Below are 11030 nucleotides of genomic sequence, written 5' to 3' on the forward strand. Positions count from 1 at the left end.
GACCAGTCACTGGAGAAGAATATCATGAAAAAGAGGGAGACTCCTAACGAGATGGATTGGCCAAGTGGCAGCATCCATGGACACAAGCGTGGCAACAGTAGTGAGGTTGGGCCAGGATGGGGCAGTATTTTGTTCTGCTCTGCATAGGGTCACTATGAGTCGGTACCAACTTGATGGCACCTAACAACAACAACAACAACAGCAAAAACTGTGGTATGAACCAAAGTTTTTTTAACCATTCTTCTGCTGATGGACATTTAGACTATCTCCATCTTTTTGATGTGTCGCTTGTAGACAGCATATTGAAGGATCCTGTTTTCTTATCCATTCTGCTCCTTATGTCTCTTGATTGGTGCATTTAATTCATTCACATTCAATGTAATTATCAATAGGTATGAATTGATTGTTATCATTTTTCTGTGTGTGTTTTTTTTATTTTGTGGTGCTGTTGGTTTCTCTGTGCCACATAATTTTCTATGCTGAGTTCATTTTGTTTGTGGGTTTTTATTTCCATTTCTGTTTTGTTAATCCTCCAGATTTTTAAATTTTATGTGCAGATAATACATCTGTATTTTCCTTCTTTGAGGTCACCCTATAATTTATTATTTTTCCCCCTGCTTAAAACAGTCTGCTTTATCTTGAAATCTACTTGACTTCCTTGCTATTTGGAAGTTGTATATCTATACTATTCCCTTTTGTAGCTTTGTTGCTTCATAATATATTGATATATCTGGTTCCATATTTTCAGTCTAGTAGGTTTGTTTTGAACTCCTGGTGTGACACTGTGGGATAAAGCATTGGATCACAAAGTCAGTTTGAACCACAAGGTCAGAAGTTCAAACTCACCAGCTGTTCCTTGGAAACCCTATATAATGTCGCTACGAGTTGGAACTGACTTGACGGCACTCAGAAACAAAACTTGTATATCTGGATTGCAGTCCTGGTATGGCGCTGTGGGTTAATGTGCTGGACTGCAAAGTCAGTTTGAACTGTAATGTCAACTGTTCAGGCTCACCAGGTGCTCCTCAGAAACCCTATACAGGGTTACTAAGGGTTGGCACTGACTTGACAGCACTGAACAACAACAAGAACATAGCTGGATTGAATTCTGGGTGGTGTTGACATGTATGGTAATCTTAAATTATTGTCTGCTGTTGTTGGTTCTTAGTCTAAAAATCACCTGTTAATATTTTTTGTAAAGTTGGCAGGTCATTACAAATTCCTTTAATTTTTATTTATCAGGGAATATCCTAATTTTGCTGTCGTATTTGAGCGACAGGTTTGCTGGGTATGATTCTTGGTTGGCATTTTTTTCTTTCAGAGTTTTGTATATGTCATCCCATTGCCTTCTTGCCTGCATGGTTTCTGCTGAGAAATCAGAGCTTAGTCTAATGGTTCTCCTTTGTAGGTAGCTTTTCGTTTTTTCCCGAGCCGCTCTCAGGATTCTATCCTTGTCTTTGGTTTTGGAAAGTTTGATTATGTATGGTATGTCTTGGTGATTGCTTTTGGGACCGATTCTGTTTGGGATTTATTTACCGTCTTGTATTCTTACCTTCTTGTCTTTCATGATGTTAGGGAAGTTTTTCTCAAATAATCTTTCAACAATTTTCTCTCTGTGTGTCTCTTCCTGCTCTATAATTCAATCATCAGTACGTTGTTCTTCTTTATGGTGTCCCACATAACTCAGGCTTTCTTTGGGTTTTTTCCACTCTGTTTTCTGATTGTTCTTCTAGCACACTAGTACTGAGAGATTTATCTTCAAGCTCATTAATTCAGGCTTCCACTGCTTCGCATCTGCATCTTTGCACTTCCAAGGTATTGTCCATTTCTGAGATCTTAGTATTAATCTTCTGGATTTCTAATCACAGGTTTTATATTGTTTCATATTTGCATTTATTTTGTTTGTTCTTGTAGTATTTTCCTGAATTCTTCTAAAGTTTTTATTGTGTTCTCCTTGCTTTCTTCGATCTTTTTGCTGACTCTTTGAAGGTACCTAATTATCATTCTTTTGAATTCTTTTTTAGTTAGTTCCATTACCTTTTCTTCTTCAAAATGTTTTCTGGCTCTTCAACTTGGTCATTAGTTTGAGACATTCTCTCTTGTTTCTTTGTGTGAGCTAAAATTGTCAGTTGTCTCTGGGGCATTTGTGGGTTGTCATATTTGTGAAAACAAACAGTACAGTTATTGGACCTAGAGGGGAGAAATCTCTGGGGGTGCTGCTGCAATTCAAGGAGCTCACAAAGTGGTTGTGGAAGGGATGTAACAGCAGCGTTCCTGCTCTAGGTAAAGTGCCTATTGGCCTTGGTGTTGTCTATGTTCAAGGAACTCAATCCAGAAGTAGTTTGTAGGGACTGGTTTCAATGTCTATTAGAACCACAGAGAAGCTAGGGAAAGTGTGACTGGTTAAATGTTGGTCAGGTGGCCCTGTGGGTTCTGTAGGCCCGGAGCCAAGCCCACTCGAATCCATGCATCAAAGCAACACACCAAAGTGGCTCAGTTGGCTCCCACCTTATTCCCAACCACGTGATTCTGGACTCCCAGAGAGCAGGGTCTTTGCTGCGGGTGGATGAAGATGAGAAGTGTTCACATTTCTAGTCAACAGGGGAACATAGGGAAAAAGATAAATCACACCTTTTCCACTGCCCTCGTGAATCTGCTCTTCCAGGCCTTCCTCCGTGGCCAAAGCTGCTACAAGATGGTGGAGCTATGTCTGGTCAGTCACTCACGAATCATTTTCCATCTCTTACCATCCCTGCTCAGCCTCTCCTCCCAAAAAACACTCCATCCATCTATTTAACCTTTCTTCTGAAGGTCAGGATACCAGAATTTTTATTTGTGTCTGTTTTAATTTATCTCTTGTGTCTTTGTTGTAGAGGATCTAGGTAGTGCACCTGCCTAGTTCACCATCTTGCTGGAAATCTCCACACAGTATTATTATTATTTTTTTAATAAGGCTTCTTTCTCTCAATGATTTTGGGTGTTAAGTGTATCAATACTTTACTCCTTTTTATTGCTGAGTATATTCCATGATTAGAGTTCTGGTGTGCCACTGCAGGATAATCCTGGACTGCTAACCACTAGCTCAGTTATTCAAATTCACCATTCGCTCATCAGAAACCTTATACAGTGTTGTTATGAGTCAGAACTGACTTGAAGGCCCTTAACAATAACAACATATTCCACAGTTAATGTATTCACCAGCAGATGAACATTTGGTTTGCTTTCACTTTTTGGCTGATACAAAGAAACTGCTATGAACATTCATGTGCAAGTCTTTTGTGAACATATGTTTTCATTGTTCTTGGGTAAATATCTAGTAGTGGAATTGCTAAATTTTAGGTTAGAAATTTACTTAATATGTTTGTTGTTGTTATTAAGTGCCATCGAGTCAGTTCCGAGATTTCCAAGGAGCAGCTTGGTGAGTTTGAACCACTGACCTTGTGGTTCAAACCAACTTAGCATTCTAGCGTATTAACCTGCAAAGCAACACCAGGACTCCATTTAATATGTTTAGGGTAGAGGTATATTTAAGAACCACTATACCTTGTGGGCAGTGAGAGCCACACAAGTGGCTTGAAAGTTTAAGTAGGATGATCAAATAAGGCCTTAATGAGAAAGTGTTCTGGTTTCTATAGCTGTGTAACAAATAGCCCCAAAATTCAGTGGCTTTAGCAACAATAATCTTGTATTACTTTTCATGGTCTGTGGGTCAGGAAGTCAGGAGCATTTTGGCTGGGTGGTTCTGATTCAGGGTTATATTCAGAGGGTGGATGGATTTGGGTCATCATCTTGAAGTCTTCTTTACTCACATGTCTGGTGTCTGTTCTAGGTAAGACCCAAACAACTAGAGAATGGCTGTTTGTAGCACCCAGTTAGGGCTCCTTGGGCATTTCCCTTTGTCTTTCTATGACTTTCTGCTTGATGTCTCCTCCTGAGTGGATTCAAGGTAGCCAGGCTTTTCACATGGTTATGAGCACACCACAGATATGTGTTTGGAACACGTTGGAAATTACCTTGCCTTTTATGGCCTAGCATCAGAAATCATATGTGTCACTTCTGTCATACTCTTCTTGGTCAAGAGAATTACAGAAGTTTGCCTAGGTTCCAGGGAAGAGCACCTAGGGGATTCCTATCTCTCAGAGGAGCATCAGTGTCACATTGTAAGAAGAACATGCACAATAGGACAGATGCAGTCTGTTGCAGAAGATAACATTTTTGCAAAGGCCTGAAGGAAGTGAAGGGGGATCAAGTAGAGATCATGTACCTGAGGGAGAGCATTATAGGCAAAGGGAACCAGCAAGAATTGGTGGTAGGTGTCTGCCTGGTATGTTCAAGAAGTAGCAGGAAGGCAATGTTGTCGGACAGCAGTGAGTGAGGAGGAGTCTTCTAGAAGTAAGATAAAATGTGTAATTGATGTTGTTGTAATGGCCTAAGCTTTTTTCAGAATGTGGTGGGAGCCATGGGTAGGTGGGGGTGTTTAGCAGAGGGGTGGTATGCTCTGAGTTAATTTTGTTAGTTGTTTTTTTTTTTTTTAAACTTTTTATTGTAAATTGAGTGATAGTTTTCAGAACAAATCAGTTTTCCATTAAACAATTTGTGCACATTTGGTTTCATGTCATTGCAATTCCCACAATGTAACCTCATTTACCCTACCTCGTCTTGGTGACTCCTGTTTCTGTTTCCATTCCTCCTTCATTCCTAACCCTTCCCCTAAGGTGTGAGAAGACTAAGGGAGTGAGTAAGAAATCCTTTTGCCCTGGTTCCTGCTCTTTCAGTCAGACCATCTTCATACATCCTTTTTCCTTCTCTCTGGCATCAGAGTGGAAGCTTGCTTGACTCTTACACAAAACACATTAGGGATGCGGGCATATAACACTCCTGGGGTTGACCCTTACCCATCAGGCACAGAAGTCGATAGAAAAATATTCCAGTCACCTGTCCTTCAGATGGACAGTTATAGCAGGCATTCTGTCTACTTTGGGAGATCCCAGCAGAGTCCACCTAGACAATACCCCCTGTCCAGGCCTTTCCTACTTCCATCACGTTCCCTGCTCTGGCGTTCCATTTCAAGTAAGTGAGCGATCTCATCTTGGGTTAGTTTTGAAGGAAGACAGGCTTTTCCTTCATTTTTGCAACTCCCTTGCAAGCACATCTATTTTCAGTTATGCCAAACTGACCACCGGCCCATGTTCCATTCATTCATTCAACACATTTATTTAATATCTACTGTATCCCAGGGAGGTCTGATGGCATGGTGGGTTAAGTGCTTGGCAGCTAACTGTAAGGTCAGCAGTTCAAGCCCACCCACCAGCAGCTCTATGGGAGAAAGATGCATTGTCTGCTCTCGTAAAGATTTACAATCTTGGAAACCCGATGAGCTGTTCTTCCCTTTCCTGTAGGCTCCCTCTGAGTCTGAATCTACTCAACAATGTGCGTGTATCCTAGACATTCCTCAGGGTACTGGAGCTACATTAATGAAGAAAACAGACCAAAATCTCTACCCTCGCCCCACTTGTATTCTAGTAAGGAGAGACACTGGATAAGCAAACAGACTTGTAAATTGGTGGTTATGTGCCGTGGAGTCAGTTCCGACTCATAGTGATCCTGCACAGGGTTTTCAAAGCTGTAAATCTTTATGGGAGCAGACAACGCATCTTTCTCCTGCAGAACAGCTGGTGCTTTCAAACTGCTGACCTTGAGGTTCGCAGCCTGATTTGTATCCACTACATTACCAGAGCTCCTTGACTTGTAAATTAAGTGGTAATAAATTCTTAAAGGAGTCTTGGTGAGGCGCTGCAGATTAATGTACTGGACCACAAGTTTGGTTTGAACCGCTCTTAGGAAACCCTATACATGGTAGCTATGAGTTGGAACCAGCTCGACAGAACTTAATAACAACAACAAATTCTTAAAAGAAAAATGAAGAAATGTGGGGTGATTAGAGTACTGGGATGTCACAAGCAGGTTCTCCCAAAGCAAATACTGAAGTGGAGCTTAGAGTCCGAAAGAAGAGGGAAGAAACAGGGTAGGGTAAAAGGAGAACTTGAAAGATGACCAAAGCCTCAGTGGAGAGTCTGGAGCAAGCACCTCAGAGTGGCGCACATGGAGTGAAACTGTCCATTCTCACCTGCCCCTTGCCCACATTGCTGAGAACTGCAGGCTGTTTGGTGCCCCCACCTCTCTACTGCTGAGCAGTAAGTTCTGCCCTGATGCCACCTGGGACTTGTTCAGAGATCTCACTGAGCAGAAATGTGAAAAAATTCAAGGCAGCTCTGCAGGCATCTGGCCAGGCCAGCCAGAGGGGAACAGATAGATGCACCAAGACCCTGCCTGGGTGGGATTGTGTCTCATGCCTACAGAACAGCAAGTAGGTTGGTGGAGGTGGAGCAAGTGAACAGCAGGGAATAAGTTCAGAGACCCAGTGGGCCAGATCCTGGAGGGCTTGCGCTGACTGAGTGAGGTTATTTGTCTCTGGCTTTTACTCTGAATGGGGACGGGCAAGAAGCCTGTGGAGACATTCCTGAGGGTGGGAGACCCTGAAACTAAAGAGCCCATGAGGCATGCACTGCTGGGTTTCTAGAATGGACACCTAAAAGTGAGCTAGGGTAGGGCAATGGGAAGGAGAGACTGCAAGATACATTGAAGATTTTGACCTCTTTGGGCTGTCAGTGTGCAAAATCTCACCCTAACGCTTGTAAATACAACTATTTTAATGACCATTCAGAACTTGGCGTTAACCTATAGCTTTAACCAGTGTCTGTCGCCCTCTAGTGGATGTTTAGGAGATTACATCAAGCTGCTTTCAGCTTTTTTTCCTTTAGGGAGAAAGCAGAGACTTGTCTGCTCCCGTAAAGATTTAGTCTTGAGCCCCTCCTACAACTGTTGGTGGGACTACAAAATAGTGCAACCACTGTGGAAAACAGTATGGCGCTTCCTCAAAAAGTTGAAAATATAAATGCTGTATGACTCAGCAATCCCTCTGCTTGATATATATTTTCAAGAAATAGGAGCCGTGACATGAATAATACACGCACAGCCATGCTCATTGCAGCACTATTTACAATAGCAAAAAAAGGAAGACAGCCTAAATGCCTACCAAGAGAAGAATGGATAAACAAACTGGCACGCACACATAATAGAATACTATGCAACTATAAAGAATAACGGTGACTCTGAGAAACGCTTCATAACATAGATGAACCTGGAGGACATTATGTGGAATGAAATTAGTCAATCAGAAAAGAAAAATATTGTATGAGACTAATGTTGTAAAAAGTCAATAAAAGGTTTCCAAGTTAAAAGAAACATTCTGTGATGGTTACCAGGGGTGGGAGGGAAGGAACAATTATTCACTGGCTAGAGGATCGTCATCACCATGTACCATCGAGTCAGTTCCGACTCATATTGACCCTGCATAGAGTTTCCAAGGAGCAACTGGTGGGTTTGAACACCACCCTTTTGGTTAGTAGTCCAGTTCTTATGCTATCACTACACTAGGTTACAGGGTAGAAAGACACATGTTAGCTTGGTGACAGGTATGGCAGTATACAAGAAAGAGGTTGGGGAAATAAAAAAAAGATTTGCAATCTTGGAAACGCTAAGGAGCAGTTCTATTCTATCCTCTAGCATCGCTGTAAGTCCGAATCCCTAAATTATAGTCCCCAGTCCCCTGTAATAAAACAGTGATTTGGTTTATTTGGGTTTGGTCCCTTTAACTCCTTTGCCTTCTCTTATTTTTCTGCCAGGAGTCTATGAGTTCTATGAGTTCGTCTTCTACTCAGGCTTGCAAATCTGTGTTTCATAGATGGTGAATGTGACAGGTAGGCAGCATTCAAAAGATAACAATTCATCAAAGACAGAAAATCAAGGGGGAACATAAATACAGTGAAGATGCAATCGTGTGTGGAATGGGCTGGAGCTGGACAGTGAGCACTGGGCTGTGTCTCTGTGGTGAGATCGGAGGGGAGGTCAACTCCTGAGAGGGAATGAGTCGAGAAGAGGAGGTGGGATTGACAGTAGGCACTGAGAAGCTAACAAAAAACTGGGACTGGAAATGATGAAATTGTATATATATTTTTTTAGCAGTGATGTCACTAGTGTACAAAACAGAAATGAAGCTGGAGGACACATTCAGGGCTGGGGTCTGTAGAGTAGGCACTATTTCCAGGAATTGAACAGGATGATGACACTGAGGATGCTTGTCAGAGAGTTCTGAGCTGAACAGTATGGCCGTGAGTTTCCATTAGGGAGAGAAAGGAATAGAGCTGAGAAGGTACAACTACTGGGGAAAAAAAATGAAGACGTGAAAAATGGAGTTGAAGATCTGACGGACTGAGGGTATGAGGAGACTGGGGACAAAAATGATACTGTGGAAACCACCATGCCACTGGATGCCTTGTTGCTCTCTCTACGGCTGTTATGGATTGATGTGTATCCTCCAAAAACATGTGTCAGCCAGGCTAGACCACGACTTGCAGTGTTATGTAATTGTGATCTGTTGTAATTGTCCTATATGCTGTAAACCCTCACCTCTAGGATGTTCATAAGGCCGGATCAGAGAGAACTGTGTTAATGAGGCATAATACAATCTACAGGAGTAGATTGTATCTTTTAAGATATCAAAGAGATTAAACAGGTGAGCAGAGACTGAGAGACATACTACCACAAAGGATGAAAAGTTCAGAGTGGAGTGTGTGCTTTGTGCCTAGAGTGCCTGTGCTGAGAACCTCCTAGACCCAGGGAAAGCTTGATACCAGGATACATGGAGATCATCAAGGAATGCTGGGCCCACAGAATTTGAAAGGAGATTCTAATTCAGACTTTCAGTCTCCCCAACTGTGAGAGAATACATTTCTGTTTCTTAAAACCATCCACTTGTGGTATTGCTACTATAGTAGCATTTGCTAATAGAACAGCTGCTGTTGGGACCCAATAGCCTACTGAAACTGCTACAGCACTGTGGCAGGCCACGGTCATCCACAACTGATGTTAATACTGCCAGAAGTGTTATCAGAAGCAGAAAAAAGCATGGTTTCCTCCCTCCTTGCAGTTTCCTGAGAGTATCTCTTTGACATAATCTAACTGGAAGCTGTCTGGAAAGTGTAGTGTCCAGCTCCCTGTAATATAAAGAATACTCAGTCCAGCAGCATTGTCAGCTCCTTAGTTGCTGTGTAAAAGTCCTTTCTTCTTTTTATTCCTCTAGGTCTTCCAGCAAAGTCCTGATATAGCACTGTAGGAAAAACACTGGGTGGGTTTGAACCACAAGGTTGTTTTGAACCATAAGGTCTTGGATTCAAACTCACCAGCCACTCCTTAGAAACCTTATACAGGGTCACTACAAGTAGAACTGACTAGATGACACTCAACAACAGCACAGCCCTGCCAATGCCTTTCTCCATAATGTTTGGCATTACATTATTCTTAGTTTGAAATTTCCAAAGCTGCAAGTGTCAATTCAACATATGCATAAACTACAACTAGGGGAAAGTCCAGGTATTTTGTGGCCTAAAGCTTCTCCAATTTGTTACTTTTAAGCGGCAAGTTTCTTTAAGGAGAAAATAACAATAATTCACAGGCTTACGTTTATAGCCAACTCGTACTATATTTACCCTCTTGTTTGAAAGAACCCGCCCTCCCCCCAATAAATGAAATAGTAAGTTTGAAGACGCTGAACATCAAGCACCAAAGGATAGTGATCAATGAGAGATGGGAAGCAAATGATGAGAGTCCTAAGATTACCCCAGTTCACAGCCCCGTGGCATAGTTTGCAGACTCCCAGCTGCCTGCAGTGGGAACTAAGGAGAAGGAACTAAGGTGGGATCTGGCAAGTTCCCTAAGTGGAAGAGCCAGAACTGAGCGTCTGGGGAGACCAAGGCAGCTAGCATTCACAGAACAGAGGACCAGTGAGGAGAGAGGTGCCCAGCGAGGAGCCATGCAGATCTGCAGCAGCTCATTCTCAAGGACTGAGCATCAGAGGAAACCAGCTGAGATGATGGAAAGAAGCATCAAAAGGAATAAGAAGCGTGTCCAGGATTCACACAGGGTTGGGAGCAGTGTCTGTTCTGAGCAGCCAGAATGGAAAACTCATAATTCATGGGACACTGATTAAAATACTCGGAAGGTTTTGCCTCAGCAACAGGAAATAATTAGTCCCAGACTAACAACTGCTCCACACTAACAAATCATAAAAACAAGACATGACAGGATCACATTTCCTAAGTAACCTGACTGTATCCTAGAACAAAGCTCAAGAAGATCTATAGGAATACAAAAACATTTAGTACCCGCTGTTGTTAAGTGCTGTTGAGTAGGTTGCAATTTATATTAGCGACTCTGCATAGGGTTTCCAAGGAGCAGGTGGTGGATTTGAACCACCAATCTTGCAGTTAGCAGTCAGTGCTGTAGGCAGTGCCATACTAGAAGTCCTAGCAAGGAAAAATTAACTATGTCTGGCATGCAATGAAAGATTACCAGGCATACCAAGAGGCAGGAAAGCACAGCTTACAAGGATAATAAATGATGGAAATCAACCCAGAATTGATATGGATGTTAGAATTAACAGAAAGAACATTAAAACAGTTATTTAACTATATTCCATATGTTCAAAATGTTAAGTAGGCACATGGAAAGTATAAAAGATTTAAATCAAACTTCTAGAGAAAAAAACTAAGACAAAAAATACACCAAATGGTATTAATGGTGAATTATATACTTCAGAAGAAAGGATTAGTGAACCTGAAGGAACAGCAATAGAATCTGTACAAAGTGAAACCACACACACAAAATAAGATAAGAACATCAGAGAGGCAACAACTTCAAGCCTACTAATAAATGGACACGAGAACCCAAAGGGTTTTTTTTTTGTGTGTGTGTGTGTGCATTGTTGTGTCGTGTTGCTGTTGTTAAGTGCTGTCAAGTCGGTTCTGACACATAGCGATGCTGTATAGGGTTTCAGAGGAAAGGTTGGTGAGTTTGAACCACCAACCTTACGGGTTCAAACCTACCTTGTGGTCTACTGCTTAGCCTACAAT

The sequence above is a fragment of the Chrysochloris asiatica genome, unplaced genomic scaffold, assembly GCF_000296735.1.
Source record: "Chrysochloris asiatica unplaced genomic scaffold, ChrAsi1.0 scaffold00124, whole genome shotgun sequence".
NCBI lineage: Eukaryota > Metazoa > Chordata > Mammalia > Afrosoricida > Chrysochloridae > Chrysochloris > Chrysochloris asiatica.